The sequence below is a fragment of the Stenella coeruleoalba genome (genome assembly GCF_951394435.1).
Source record: "Stenella coeruleoalba genome assembly, chromosome: 11".
NCBI lineage: Eukaryota > Metazoa > Chordata > Mammalia > Artiodactyla > Delphinidae > Stenella > Stenella coeruleoalba.
The window spans coordinates 86,552,707-86,569,090 of NC_137157.1; the positions used below are offsets into that span (position 1 = coordinate 86,552,707).

The 16,384-nt window shown below is 43.2% G+C and overlaps 1 long non-coding RNA gene across 3 annotated transcripts in view; it reads right to left on the reverse strand.

The window, feature by feature from the left end:
• The window catches only part of LOC307194741, a 566,811-nt gene extending 551,052 nt beyond the window's left edge, over positions 1-15,759 (reverse strand). For all 3 annotated transcript variants that reach the window (XR_013830618.1, XR_013830619.1, XR_013830620.1), the window contains exon 1: positions 13,471-15,759. This is a non-coding gene — a long non-coding RNA (uncharacterized lncRNA). The remainder of the gene's footprint in view (positions 1-13,470) is intronic.
• Between the last annotated feature and the right edge of the window lie 625 nt (positions 15,760-16,384).

Here is a 16,384-nt window from a genome sequence, read left to right on the forward strand (position 1 = left end):
GGAGGGACACATTTTGCAATGTATCTGTCCAGAAGGGGTTTCTCTTTCCAATTTGCACAAAGGTAGCTCCATGACAGAAGTGGCCCAGTACCTGTGTATTTTTCTCCCCAGATATACACAATGCTATAGATCTGAAGCTGTCTAATCAATTGTGTGAATTTCTGATGAGGGGCACTAGGGGTCCAGGGATCCTACATCAAGAGGTCCCTCAATCATCTACAAATGCACAGTGTTTTTATGTTCTAGATCACAGTGCATTCTGGCTATGGGCGCATCTGCCGTCACAGACTGTGAGCTCCCTGAGGGAAAGGACGGTGTCTCTCTCAGCTTTGTATCTGCAGACCGTAACAGTGCCTGGCACATATAGCTGTTCAGTATACATCTGCTGAGCAAAGACTGCACGGTGCTTTACAGTTTACAAAGCACTTTGACATATTCTCTCACACTTCATGCCCAGGAATACTGTGAAGTAATCTACGTGATTTTACGGATGAGGAAATTGAGACTGAGAGGTCAAGGCCACACTCATGGTTAATAATTCAAGAAGGTCTTAAACTTGGGCCTACGTATTTCCACACCCATATTCTATCACACTTATCCAAGCATTCCTCCTGGTCTTCATTTGTGCTGCTAACTCTGCACAAAATTTTTAATGAATTAGGAAAAAGTACTCCCTCTGGGGCATGAATTACAGAAAGTTTTCTTCTAAGACAAATTAGAAAAAGACCTCCCCTTCCTCCAGGCTAAGTCAGGCCCTACCCAGGCACAGGCCACCTTGGCCAGGTGTTTCTGTGCAAAGCACATCCCACCCAATCATACGTGGGCACGCATACGGTACAACTGTTATAGCCTCTCTGTAAACTGAAGTTCCGGGATTCCTTTTGATTTTGTTTTTAAACTACAAAGGGCTTCTTTTACTAATTCTAATACATATTTATACTGTAAAATCTGTTTTTCTTGGTTTTGTTTTTGATCTCTTATAATGTGTTTATACTCAAAGCATTTTTTTAATCAACCAAAACATTTTAATAATGCAATTATTCTAGTATGTAATCCACACAAGCCTTTAGTGGTCTTCTTTATTCATGAAGTACCCACCATGACTTGTCACCGTTGCAAGTTAAACTCAAAGCATTATTTAGGAAGTTCTTGAGGGCGGCAATATTTTTATCCATATCACAATGAAATAGCTATCTTATATTAGCTACCTTCTTATCCACCATATTCAAATGTTTAAAGCAACAAAATTTTGAATAGATTTAGTCTCTTTGCCATACATTTCCCCTCTTGCTTGAAAAGGTACATTTTCCTATTCTGCCTCTTGTTTTGTTTTGCTTTTTTCAAGTCGAGCCATAGCTATTTCTAACAGAGAGGTGAGCACACTGTATTTCATCAGCTATCAATTTTCCATAAATTTCCTTATTTTGTTTTTAATTCTCTTATTTTCAAATAATGGATGGACCAGACGTAGCCATTTAGAAGACAAACCTAACCCATAAACCACACTGTATGCCACCAGCCAGGCCTGCACTGTTCTTGTTTCAGCATTACTTAACAGATGTCAGAAACTGCTATTCCAGGCACGTGAAAATGGTGGTGCCTCTCTTGATATTAAACCCACAAACACGTACACAAAAAGCAACTCTGCAAAAAAATGTTTTTTAAACTTTGTTCTTCTGAACTTCAAAAGGCAACCACAAGTTCATTCCCTCTTTTACATTCTTTCCCTCTCCTTTACAGTATCAACTGAGGTCTCTTTTTCTACATCTTTCTAGGGAATTGTTACAGACACTGCTGTGATTTATAAAATAATTCCCTGCATATTAATGCGAAAATTCTGTGACTTCCCAACTCAGTTGAAACAACAGTTATGATTCCAATTTGAATCTTCTCTCTTCCCTTTCTGACCTTTATCTCGTGTTCCTTTTATCTCACCTCTTCCATTTCTAAGCCTCAAGATCAATCTTTTCCTCTGTTGCTCCATTCCACCCTCTAACCCTTGCACGAAACAGGAATTCAATCAAACATGTTCATGCTCAGCCCTCGCTCTTTTCCGTGTACCTTCTGTCAGTCACTGACTCTAGCTGGGCACTGCTCTCCCCTCCCCAGTTTAGACTGGTCTCAAAGCATTACCCACCACCAACACCTTTATCCATTAAAGGATATAACCTTGACATTCATCTGGTAAGATCTGTTGTTGTTGTTTTTTTTTTTTAGTTTTTTGGCCACACCGTGTGGCATGTGGGAGCTTAGTTCCCTGACCAGGGATCGAACCCACGCCCCCTGCATTGAAAGTGTGGAGTCTTAACCACTGGACCGCCAGGGAAGTCCCAGATTTGTATATTTTTTAAAAACCAATCTGGTCATCAGCAAAATGAGTAGAAGGATAAGATGGCAGCTGGGAGACCAATTTGGGAGGTAACTGCAGTGTCCACTGAAAATGTCATCAGGGCCCAATGGAGGCAACAGTAGAAGCAGCACAGGAGAGAAGACAGAGTTAGGAGACACCAAGAAATAAAACTGACAAGACTCAGGGTCTGGGATATGGGGACTGAGGGAGAACAAGTCGTAGAGAATGACTCCTAAGTCAGTCTTTGGTGGCTGGGCAATGTTGTCCTTTATGAGATAAGATATGAAGAAGAACAAGTTTTGGTCAAAACATGATTCTTTCGGTTTTGGTAAATATCTTTCCTTTGGGAAACAGCCCTCTGCTTCTGTTTTCACTGAATCCAAAGTTGACATGTAGCATTTTTTTTTTAGGTAGAGTGAGATATAGAGAAATTGATTTGTGCCTACCAGTTAATTTTCTGTTTGCCTTTGATATCTCCATGGAATAACCAAAAGGCAATAACTGATGAACAGTGAGAAATACAAGTCTGGAGCCCTCAAGAAAGATCTGGGCTAGAAATACATTTTTGTGTGTGTGTGTGTGTGTATGTGTGTGTGTGTGTATATATATATATATATACACACACACACACACATACACACACACACCAAAAAATACACAGTGTACGTGTACAAAGATATAGATGTTCTTTGTGCCATTTTTAGCTACTGTCTCTCAACTCCAGTCTTCTGTACTGTATTATGTGAGGCTGGGAGATATTATGAAAACTACATTTCTCAGACTCCTTTGCCAGCTGGCTTCCTGTTAAGTTTTGAGAGAGACAGAGAGACAGAGACAGAGTGATGGGAAGGCAAGCAAGCCAAGGAGACGAGCAACTTCCTCCTTCCTTCTCCCCTTTTGCTTACTGTTCCTATCAGAGGCACTTAGCCACAGCTGCAACAGCTGGTTCCTGCCTCGAGCCCTGTTGGCACCCATACCCAACCTCATCTCAGGCCCTCAGCTTTACCAGCTGCAGCTCTGTCACAACCGCTCATCAGAGGCCCAGTGATGCAGTTCCCCTACTCTTACAATCCCAGCCTCTTCCCTGTTGTTTCCCCAGGACTAGGGTTGGTGGCAGCCTCCTTGTAATTCTCTCCGCGTCAGTTCAGTGCCCCCTTTTGTTTTTTCCACCTTCCGGTATCTGTGGAAACAATTCTCTGTATTACATTCCCTCTGTTGAAATCTCTAGCATGGCTTCTGTTTTTCTGACTGGACAGTGACTAATATACTTTGTGTATATAAAGAGGAATAAGAAACCTCCCTGCTCTCGGGAGCTCACAGACTAGTCAGGGGAGGAAGAGAGCCCAGAAACTGTCTTCAAGATGGCAGACGGACCATCTTGCTTTCCTGTCGCTCCCAAGACCATAATAAAATGATAGCAGAAGAATTAAAAGCTATCAACTTCAATTAACAGAGAACAGGAGAGAAGACAGACACATCCAAAGAGCATTTCAAAACATTTCTGGAAGTTAAAAGGTAGAAGACTAGTAACGAAGTAAGGCAGCCTAGAATACGCATAGAGAGGGCTGTGGATAAGGATGCAGACAGTCTGCCCAGCAGAGTTAAAGAAGGGCTAGAAACTCAGAAACACTGATTACTACGGGGTGAGAGAGAGAGGCTGAACACTGCAAACACTGAATGTGCACAGACTGGCTTCCTCTCCATCCACCTCCTTGAGCAGAAGGTCAGCCTCCAGATAACCCTGTCCCCACCACCGCTAGGAAAATAAAAAATGACATATCTCCAGTGAAACAAGATGCACCATCTGGGGTGAACCACAATAGCCAGTGGTAATGCAACAAATTCTTCCGGAACTTAAGGATCCTGAGTCTAAGGACTTCCCTGGTAGCACAGTGGTTAAGAATCCGCCTGCCAATGCAGGAGACACAGGTTTGAGCCCTGTTCCGGGAAGATCCCACATGCTGCGGAGCAACTAAGCCCGTGCGCCACAGCTACTGAGCCTGTGCTCTGGAGCCTGCAAGCCACAACAAATGAGCCTGCGAGCCACAACTACTGAAGCCCGCGTGCCTAGAGCCCATGCTCCACAACAAGAGAAGCCACCGCAATGAGAAGCCCGTACACCGCAACGAAGGGTCGCCCCCACTCACCGCAACTAGAGAAAATCCCCGCGCAGCAATGAAGACCCAACGCAGCCAAAAATAAATATAATAAATAAATTTAAAAAAAAAAGAAGAATCCTGAGTAACAGCAGGCTCCCTGGCCCCACACTTTACTACGAAGCCTGCCATTCAAGAAGCCTCACTCACATCCCTCAAGATGTATTTTCTATTGCATAATTCACTTAAAAAAATCAAATATAGTCACATGTTCAGAATAAAAAATCAAATAATATAAAAATACAATCAAAACACTCTCACTTTTCCCCACGCCCCGCACCAAGGTCCCCACTACTCCCACCTCAAAAGTAAACTCTCATTAGTTTCTTGGATATCCTTCCAGAGTTTATACAAATCTATCTGTTTACTCCATTTTTCACTAAAATTAGTATACAATACACGCTGATCAGTTTATTAATTTTTTTCCATATTATTCTTTCTGAAAGATATGTAGTGATGCTGCATCGTGGTTTTAATCAGTATATTCCTTATGATTAATGATGCTGAGCGTCTTTTCATGTACTTCTTGCCATCTGTATCAGTCTCCTATGGCTGCTAGTAACACGTTACCATAAACTTGGTGGCTTAAAATAACAATCTTATCTTTTCATAGCTCGAGAGACAAGCAGTCCAAAATCAGTATCACTGAGACAAAATTAATGTTCCTCAGGGTTTTGCTCCCTTGGAAGTCTCTAGGGAAGAATCTTTTCCTTGCCTTTTGTAGCTTCTAGAGCTATATTCCTTGCATTCCTTGGCTCTAGGCCCCTTCCTCCAAATTCAATGCTGTGGGTAGCATCTTCTCTCTGTTTCTGCTTCTACGTGCTTCCATCACATATGAACAAAGAAGAAGTCCACGGCATTTTTATGGCCTGGCCTTGGAAGTCACAGAACATCACTTCCATAACACTCTATTGATGAAGGCAGTCAAAAAAACACTCCCCAACGAAGACTACAAATGGCCAACAGGCACATGAAAAGGTGCTCGACATCACTACTCATCAGGGAAATGCAAATCACAGCCACAGTGAGCTATCACCTCCACTGTTAGGAGGGCTATTATTAAAGGGACAAGACATAGCAAGTGTTGATGAACATGTGGAGAAAAGAGAACCCTTATGAACTGTTGGTGGGGATGCAAATTGGTACAGCCACGATGGCAAAGAGTTTTATGCAAGTTCCTCAAAAAATTACAAATAGAACTGCCACATAATCCAGGAACTCCATTTTGGGCAAATGTCCAAAGGAAGTAAAATGAAGTTCTTGAAGAGATACCTGAACTCCAATGGTCACTGCATTATTCCTAATAGCTAAGATGTGGAAACAACCTAAGTGTTCATCAGCAGATGAACGGATGATGAAGATGTGGTGAAAATACACAATGATATTATTCAGCCATGGCAAAGGAGGAAATCCCGCTGTTTTTGACATCGTGGATGGACCTCGAGGGCATTATGCTAAATGAAAGTCAGACAGAGAAACACAAAATACTATATGTTCTCATTTATGTAACATCTTAAAGCTGAACTCATAGAAACAGAGAGTAGAACAGTAGTTGTCAGAGGCTGAGGGGTAAGGGAAATGGGCAAATATCCGAGAGTACAAACTTCCAGTTATAATATGAATAAATTCTGGGGATATAACGTACAGCATGGTGACTATAGTTAATAATACTGTATTACATACTTGAAGGTTGCTAAGAGTAGAACTTAAATGTCTCACCACAAAATAAAAAGGGATAATTATGTGAGGTGATGGAGATGTTAACTAACCCAATTGTGGTAATCATTGTGCAATACTTATACAATGTTATCAATGTTATATGTTAATGACATCTCAATAAAGCTGGAAAAGAATGAAAATTTTACATATACACTAGAACCTAGCAATTCACTCTATATATACCTCAGGGAAATGCATACTGACGTACCTAGAATTACATACCAGAGAATGTTCATTGCTGCATTAGTTATAATAGCCAAAAGCTAGAAACAACCCCAAATGTTTCAACAGTAGGAAAGGTACTTGTATGTACCATGATACATGCATGCAGTTGAACAGGGGTGAAAAATGAAACAACTACTATGTGCCTCAACAGGGATGAATCTCACGAACATACATTCCGTGCAACTGCATTTATATTAAGTCCAAAAACAGGCATATCTCATGATGATATTAAACATTTATTATTTCCCACGTGTGAGTTTCTGTGGCTATAAAACTGAATAAACTATGGTGTTAGAAATTAGGACGGTATTTACCTTTGGGAGAAAAGGGGGTAGTGAAGGCAGGGAGCTCTGGGAAGGCTCCTGGGTTGCTGACGACGTTCTATTTCTTCATCTGAATTGTGGCTTTACTTTGGGGTAATTTATTGAGTCACTGTCTACTCTTCCTCATGTAGATCAACAAGCAAACATTCATGTGTGTAAGACTGTATCAGGCACCATGTCCTCCCCTTGTTAGCATCACCCCATGGGGGAAGCCCATCATTACTCACTGGCTCAAGGGACAGCACAGGCTGAGGTCAGCCAGGCTCAGCAAGTCCCTTCTGTGAGTGGAAGGTCAGGCCCAGTCAGGCTTAGGACAGGAGTTCAATCCCTCTGACCAGCAGAGTCCCCTTTAGTACATCCCAGTTCAGGACAGCTTTTGCTGTGCCACAGGTAAATTTCCAAAGATAACTACACTGCTGATGGCCAGGAGGCCCCTGCCTCAAAGCTCAAGTGGCTCTCCTTGATCCAGGTGTCTGGCTCTGCCATCTGGAAGCGACGGTAGGGAGCCAGAGGAAGATCCTGCTGCGACCCCAGGATGCCTGAGCGAGCGAGAGGCGGGGTCAAGCCTGAACACTGTGCTCTGGTTACGCACTAACTACACGACTACTTATTTTCTCAGCTATAAAGCTGTAAGAACGGCCACACACCTGTTGAGTTATCTGAGGAGGACTTGTTGGCACGATGATATGGTTGATGGCATCAGTGTGTGGAACAGTCTTGCCTGTATCCTGACGAAAGCTTCAGTCATGAAGCTAAAGAAATAAAAATGTTTTGATTGGGGGGGGGGGCGGAAGAACCTTCAAGATTCAAGGGGAGGAGGGACAAAAAGCCTACCTCTTGATAGGAGAATGGGAAGTTTCTAGAAAGTTATGTGGCTTGAGGAAAGGCTAAGTGAAATACGCCAGTCACAGAAGGACAAATCCTACATGACTCCACTTAAACGAAATACCTAGAATAGTTAAATTCATGGAATTAAAAAGAGTGGAACGGTGGTTGCCAGGGCCTGGGGGGTGGGGGCAGAGGAAAGGAGGTATCACTAATCAACGGGCAGAAAATTTTAGGCAAGGAAGATGAATAAGCTGTAGAGACCTGCCATCAACCTTGCACCTGTGGTCAACAATACTACACTGTACACTCTAAAATTTGAGGGTAGAACTCATTAAGTATTCTTTCCATAATAAAATGCATTTTAAAAAAGAAAGTTATGTGAAATAGGAGGAGATACTGTCTTGATCATCTTTAAAAAATATAATTGCTGCAGTGACCTTAGCGTATTATTTTGGGATACGAAGATCCCCACCAAGAACTAAATACAGAATCGGTTTAATGAATTAAAAATGGTTGACCCTGGGCCAAAAGCATGGGACTGTGGCATTTTATCTCAAGCCTTCTGCAATATTTTTTTTAATCAATTGCACATATTAGTTTGATCAATCCTCTTAAGACTGTACGCAGAAAAACATAAATGTAGCTAAGATCCCAGCTGTTCTGCAACGTTCAAAAGCTGACACTTCAGGTCTCACATCAGCCAGTACTTAGAACCCAGCTTCTTCACTGGTTTCCCTAAAGAAAAAGAATCACTCCAAATTTGGTGATTTTTAAAAAATTCTTTATGGTGATGTCTGGGACCATGGAAGAGGATCACAGCACAGACTATCAATTGTTACATTTGTTTTCCTAATTATAATTTAAGTGATTTATCAAAGTAATTTGATTTTGAAAAATCAAAAACGCCGGAAGGCTTATGGTGAGAAGCAACTGGCCTACCCCATGAACCAACCCCTGTCCCCGCTCTCCACTCCCAGTCCATTCTCCAGGCCCAACCTCTTCTCATTCCTTTCAGTTAATTCTCCATTCAGTTCTTCTGACAGTTTTGACTCGAAAAATCTTCTATTTGAAATTTCGCCCCTCCTTTCAAGCCTCCTCTGTCTTCTCAACTTTACCCTCCAGCCACACTGCACAGACCCCCGTTCCTCTTCCCTAAGAGGAACCTGAACAGAGACTCAGCTGGTCCTCTGAGCTCGGTGGGCTCAGCTGCAGGTCCTGAGCAAGCGTGTCGAAGCTCCTCCTCTGCAAAGCCTTGCATCTCCCCACAAGGAATTTTATACCTGCCGCTCATAAGAGAAAGTTTCTCCAGAACTTAATAAGTAAAATAGAGAGTAATGTAATCATTAATGGAAGTATGTTCAGATGCTCCAAAAAAAAAAAAAAAAACACCAGGAACGCATGGTTCGCTCTAAGGAAATCAGAAAAACAAGGAAAAAATTAATTTGGTAAGCAGGGCAGGCATTTCAGATGGATGGAAAGGCCTGGGAAATGGTCACATCACACAATGGCTTAGAGGAAACCTGTATTTTTGGAGTATAAAGCTCAAGAAGAGAAAATAAATGTGAGAAATGAGCCTTAAACAGTAAGAGTCAGATGGTCTTTACGTGTGAAGCTAAGGCGCTGGACTTGAGCCCATGGCCCAGGAGGTGACAATTTAAACGCCCGTAAATGCCAAACGGATTGTGCAAATGAGCAAAATGAGATCATGTAAATGAGAAAAAAAGGAAGTGTGGGAAACTGGGGAGACTGTGCCCTTCCGAATGGAGTGCAATTATTTTTATACAACACGTAAGGCTTTGCCAGGCCTTCCACTTTAACAACAGCAGAGTATCCAGAGTTTTCTGTCAAATTCTCCAATTTTTAAATGTTGGCAACTATTACATGTTTCTTCAGGCTCATAGTATGTGGTAAAAAAAAATTATTATATACGATTGAAAGCTGGTTTCAGCCAACAGACCACACGTTTTTACCTCTTCTAGAAACAATAAAGAACCACCATTATGAAATTTAAGGCAGGGAGGAGCCACTGTCAGATCTGCAGTTTTAAAGCTCGCTCTAGTGGAAGAGTATAGGATGGACTGATTAGGGGAAGGAGAAATTGAAATCAAACGTGGAGAGATAAATCTGAAGGCTTCTGCAAGCAACCGTTGGTAACAGATATGCTGAGAGTCGAAACCAAGGCACAACACTTATCATCGATTATTAATTTTTCAGCGCAAGTAGATGAAATGGTCCTGAGCACTGCCACCAGAATTTGACCCCAAATGATCCCTGAGGACTTTCTCCTCTCTGTAAATCTTGGGTGTGACATACACTTTGAAAGACAGAATGGATTTATATCTTTGTTACTTTCCATAACTTCCATTTATTTTTCTTATAAATGTACTTGCCAATAGTAGTAAAAGGAAAGAGTGTACATCTGGCTTTGGAAAGGCAGCTTGTCAAAACTCTACCCTTTGCTTCTGTATTATATCAATCGTAGAAGCAAACAAAGATTTTCTGCAAATGGTTCCCATGTGCCCATATCTCTGAATGTAAAATAAACAGTTCAGGCCATGAAAACGGAGTGTTTTAAACAGAGCGTTCCAGGGCTTCCCTGGTGGCGCAGTGTTTGAGAGTCCACCTGCCGATGCAGGGGACACAGGTTCGTGCCCCCGGTCTGGGAGGGTCCCACATGCCGCGGAGCGGCTGGGCCCGTGAGCCATAGCCGCTGAGCCTGCGCGTCCGGAACCTGTGCTCCGCAACGGGAGAGGCCACAACAGTGAGAGGCCCGCATACCACAAAAACAAAACAAAACAAAACAGAGCGTTCCAGCTGGGAAAATGGCCTAAACATGAACCTTATTTTTACAGTCACTTAAAGATGTCCCTTATCTATTAAATTAACTTTTAAAAAGGAGGAAATGGGGATAGAGAAAGGCGGGGTGCGGTGGCAGGAGTCCAGAGAGAGCTTATCCGTCTGTTTTTCTCTAACACCTAATACTTCCATTTCTATGTGCTTAGATAGATATATTTTTCTATCACAAAATTATTGCATCTAGGCAACAGATCAAAAGAAAATATTAGCCACTTTCAGTATATTTTTAAGATTTTTCTGAACCAAATCTGTTCAAGACTGATCAAATCCCATCTTTGTCTCATGTTCTAACCAATTAAGTCAGGGAGGAACAATGTTCCCTAGTTTCACAGACAGAACCTGGCAGGTGCTGGCCAAGGTTTGTCCCATCCCAGTCCACGAGTTCACAGGGTATGTATGCCCAGGCATCTGATCCACCCCACTGGTCCCCAGAACACAAAGGGAAGGAGATACAACATCAATACGGCATTTTATGCCAGGCGGGCTTTGAACAGCGTCCAGGCTTCAGTTGACAGTTTCAGCCACTTGCAAACCAACCAGCACATGAAGAAGTCAAGAGCTCACATGCAGAAAGAGGGAACTCGGGCCTGCTTTCCCACTAAGCCCTGGACTCTGTTCCCACTTTTTACTTTTCATAAAGATATGTATGTCTAGGACCCTGGGCACCAGAGACCTTTCTCTCATTTCTGTAAAATTCCTTTTCTCCACAGAGATAAAAGTCAACATTCCCACCCACCGTGTGCATTTTGGGCAAGCTTGTTCCTGCTTCTATCTGTGGAGGCTCAGCTTACAGAGGGTGCAATTCCCATCTCTGAGATGAGAGTAAAGAAAAAGTGAAATTCCTGTGAATCCTTCTGGAGTTGTGATAATGGGAGATGTGTTCCAGACATCCTGAGTTGAAAACTGGAATACATTTTCTTAGAGAAACAGTCATCAGCTTTTCCAGCAAGTTCGCAAAATTGTTGTTAACCCAAAACGTTCTCAGAACATTCCAGAAATTTCTATGTAACTCACCTGCTCTGTTCCCATTTTTCCCCAGCTTGTTATTTTCAACTAAGTAGTGTGGATCTATCCCTGCTTTACCAAATTCTCCAACATTCTCCACTCAAATTAATAAAGTTCCATTTGTGCAGTCCCCCAGATGTTAAGAACCTACGGAGGCGCCGCTGATGAGTTTTGCAGTTCCAGTGCTGCCTGCCGGCCGCCTCAGGCCATTAACAGGGTGTGGGTGTATTCCACAGCTCTTTCCTTCTGTCCTTCAGCTTTTATGGAAAATGCAGGAAGTCTGAGGCCTCTTATTTTAAATGGTGGCCTGCCAGAGAGAGGCCCATTTATATATGTAAGTGTTACATATGATATCAATTGAGTAATGGGAAAAGAATGGATTATTAGATGGGGTTGAGAAAACTGCTCATTGTATGGGGAAAAACAAATCATTCTTCTGGATCTAAGATTCCTCCCTACCATGTCGTTGGAGAAAAGAGGTAAAAACAGGGAGAGAAGTGCACTGGATCCATGAAATATACAGACTGGACTTCAATAGAGCTTATCAAAGTCAATCTACACACAGCATGTGATGCACCCTAGAAGGGTGACGAGCTACAAGCATCAGCTGGGCTCCCATTGGCTGCCTCAACAAGCCACCGGTGAAACTCATCAGCCTCCTAATCCTGACCCAACTCTTCTTCACCTGGACGAAGTGAGGACCTCTCACTCCAACTCTGATCTCCTATAAGCCATGCCCCATCTTCCCTAGCCCAGGTGCCCTCCTCTGGTCTCAAGGGTACAGATGAGGCCAATCTCATTCTTCAAGTTTCTAGCTAATTGTATAAGCTGCAGTCTAAACTCTGAGTCCGGATTCCTTCAGGCCCTCTCTTGTGACTCTCAAAACCTTGTTTATTGGAAGAAAAAGAGAAAAACCCTGAAATTCCGTTTTCTTGCTCTCTTCTTTAAGGCAATAATGATGCCTTGGAGTAACAAGTGGAGAATCAAGAGCATAAAGATGATTGCTTCTAGAAGTTCCGTGGCTGTATATGGGTAATCCAGCACCATTCTTACGAGACCACAGAGAAAAGTGCCCATCAGCCTCTCCTTTAAAAAAAGCTACGGAGGGCTTCCCTGATGGCGCAGTGGTTGAGGGTCCGCCCGCCGATGCAGGGGACACGGGTTCCTGCCCCGGTCCGGGAAGATCCCACATGCCGTGGAGCGGCTGGGCCCGTGAGCCACGGCCGCTGAGCCTGCGCGTCCGGACCCTGTGCTCCGCAACGGGAGAGGCCGCAACAGTGAGAGGCCCGCGTACCGCAAAAAAGAAAAAAAAAATTAAAAGCTACGGAAAGTCTCTGATTGGTCCAACTAATTTCTCCCATCCCTGATCAAGCATTCTGGTGCTTGGAAAATGAGGCACGGTGAGAGGCCCATCTTGTGGCAGAGAAAGTCAGCCTCACCAAAAACCACATATTTGAGCTAAGGAAGCATCATTAATTCTCCAAAAGAAGGTGGAAGCAGTTTTCAAAGCAGGTATAAGATTATTTACTACACAAGAATCTATTCTAGAAGTCATCCCAGAAATAGTTTCTGAAAGTGTTTAACAAATGATTAAATACACCTTTTACAACTGGAGAGAACATAAACTTATTCAGATATATATATTTGGATATACATCCTGTACTGTAAGTGAGGTCAAGTCCCGAAAAAGTTTCTCAAAAGTGATTTCAGCTCGCAAGGCACCCGGCGGCCCCGCGTACCCGTTGTCTCGCTTCAACGGCGTTTGTACAGAACAGAGCCCGGGACGCCCCTTCTTCCGGCCTCTGACCACCCTCTTTCCCAGTTGCAACCTCCTGGACCATCTTCCCCACCATCCTTTGCCTCAAGGACCAGCCAATACCGCTTTCTGTGCTTAGCTCCTTACTGCCAACCAACCGCGAGCTCCCTGAGTCGCCAGAAAAAGTCCACCTAGGTGGAGGCCGCAGTCAACTTCCAGCTCAACCTGCATCTGCAGGCCTCCGACACCTACCTCTCTCCGGGCTTCTACTTTCACCGCGAAGATGTGGCTCTAGAAGGCCTGGGCCACGGCTTCTGCGAGTTGGCAAAGGAGAAGCGCCAGGGTGCCGAGTGTCTCTTGAAGATGCAAAACCAGTGCGTCAGACACGCCATCTTCCATGACAAGCAGAGGCTGTCCCATCAGGAGTGGGGTGAAACCCTGGACGACACGGAAGCCGCCAAGGCCCTGGAGAACAACCTGAACCAAGCGGTTTGGGATCTGCGTGCCCTGCGCTCTGCTCGCGCAGACTCAATCTGACTTCCTGGAAGCCGCTTCCTTAAAGAGATGAGCAGGTGAAACTCATCCCGAAGTCAGCACCCACCTGACTGCCCTCTGCAGGCTGGAGGCCCCCAGGCTGGGCTGGGCAAGTACCATTCACCCTCAAACATGACCAGGAACCTGAGAAGCCTAGCAGCCTCAGGGCTTCTGCCTGAGCCTCTCCCTGCAGCCACTAGGCAGTTTTTTTTTTTTTTTAGGCAGCTTTTGAACCATCTTGGAGTCCTTGCCCAAGCCATGGACCAGCTGGAAACAATAAAGCTTGTAGCAGAGGAGAACAAAATATTCTAGGCTTGCAAACTACTTGCATCAAGAGGTTTCTTTCTACACACTGTATAATCCAAAATCCAGTAATTCCAGCAAGTTTAGTAACTCAAAGACCATGTTTAGACTATTTGTTGCCCTCACTCAGAGAATGCACCAGACTCAAAGGAGAGGATCAATCACTCCCCCACCCCAGGTCTTAAAATCCCTCGAAATATAGGACAGCTTCTCAGATAACCAGGAAGACCCTGGTTACTCTGGAATTGGAATATAAATATAAAATTATTTCTATTTATATAAATATTAATAATAATTATTTATAACAATATTTAATGATAATTTACCATGTGCCCTAATCTATACTAAGTGGTTTTTACATATTTTCTTATTTGATACTCACAACAACCTTCTGAGGTAGGTATTTCCATGAAAGGTGAGGTAACTGAGGCTTAGAAAAGTTAAGACACTTGCACCAAAAGACACAAATGGTAGGTGGTAGAGTTGGTCTTAATCCAGGTCTGCCTAATTCCAGAATCCAAGATCTCAGCTCCTATGCCACACTGCTTCCATTTTAAACTGTTTTCATATGCATAATTCAGATCGAAATACTATAAGAACAATAATCTCCCAGAGAATTAAAATACAAAGACGTGTTAATGATCATGCAGACAGGCAGAATGAGCAAATCATATGGAAAAAGCCTGAATTCTTCTTCAATTAAATCCAAACTCTTAGGTCTAGTTCAAGTCTTCCAAAATGTACCCAGCCCTTCATTTCCAGCGATATCTCTCATTACTCTTCACTATCATCATCATCACCACCATCCACCCCAGAAGGGTCCCCTACAGCCCAATGATAGATACTTTCTCTTCATGTCTGATCCTCTTCCTCTGCTTTTCTCTGGCTAAAACACCTCTCTCTCTCCTTTTTTGCCCAAATCTAGTGCCATCTCTTCCAAGAAGACTGTCTGCTCTGCTTTCTTTCTCAGACTCTTCAGCATTTTGAACCTGCAGTAGAGTCAGAATCTCCCTTATTTTTCAATTGTCTTATATGTTTCTGGCTCCCCTATTAGATTTTGAACTTCAGGAAAGGAGGAAATTCGCAGTATGTATATTTGGAAGTCATTTAAACTTCTAAGTCTCATATATAAAAAGGAGATAATAATATGCCAGTTAAATGCAGCCTCAGGGCAAAGTTCAGATTAAGAATGTGGCTTTAAGACCCTTGGTTAAACCTCAGAAATATTTAAGTTGGTGCCTCATAGATCCTCTCAGACAGACCATAGGACTGCTAAGAATCTTAAGGGCATTGCTCCCACAGCACCCTGTGTCTCAGCATAAGGTAGGAGGAGATCTATAAGTGTGGTTTTCATCTAGAGGAGCAGATCATAACTTGATCCACAAATTAGGTATGAGCACACGTTATGTAGGAAGTCCACAAAGTGTTTAAAAGCTTGGGGACTTCCCTGGTGGCACATTGGTTAGGACTCCCCATTCCCAATGCAAGGGGCCTGGGTTCGATTCCTGGTCAGGAAATTAGATCCCACATGCATGCCACAACTAAGAGTTTGTATGCCACAACTAAGGAACCCACGTGCCACAGCTAAGACCCAGCACAACCAAATAAATAATAATAAATGAATTTCTAAAAAATTTTTTGAAAGCTTGGACTACACGGGTCAAGTCAGTTCAAAATTAAAAGAGGCCTCCAGGCAGAAATCAAGCTAAGAACCTACTCAGATGTAGGCACACACCATTTCTTACAGAAAGGGGAGTGTGGCTGGGAGCGTTAATCAAGAACCCAGAAGACAAAACCAAGAGCCACAGAGAACCACTCTCAAGGAGCAAGGCTGGGCCTAAATTAAAGAACATTCCCTGTTCTGTAGCAGAAATACTGATGTGCTCAGCTTGATTTCAAAGTCGCTATGGGTCAGCAACAGCTGTGTGCCCCCTTCCTGCCCCCCCCCTTTGGTTATCCTAGCCTTCTTGCATCGTAATATGCTGGATATGTGAGTGTCAGGAAACTTGTCTTTTTTGTTTACAGGGGTCTGCTCCTAAGAAACCCCACCAGAGAGTCCCAGCCACACCTTGTCTTAGCTCAGGCTGCTTTAGAAAAATACTATAAATTAGGTGGCTTATCAGCGACAGAAATTTATTTCTTACAGTTCCAAAGGCTAAAAGTCCAAGATCATCATGCCAGCATGGTCAAGTTCTGGTGATCCCTACTCTGGGTTGCAGATAGCTGACTTTTCATGGTACCCTCACATGGCAGAAAGAGAGCAAGCTAAACCTCTGGTCTATTCTTACAAAGTCATTTAATTACCTACCAAATGTCCCACTTCCAAATA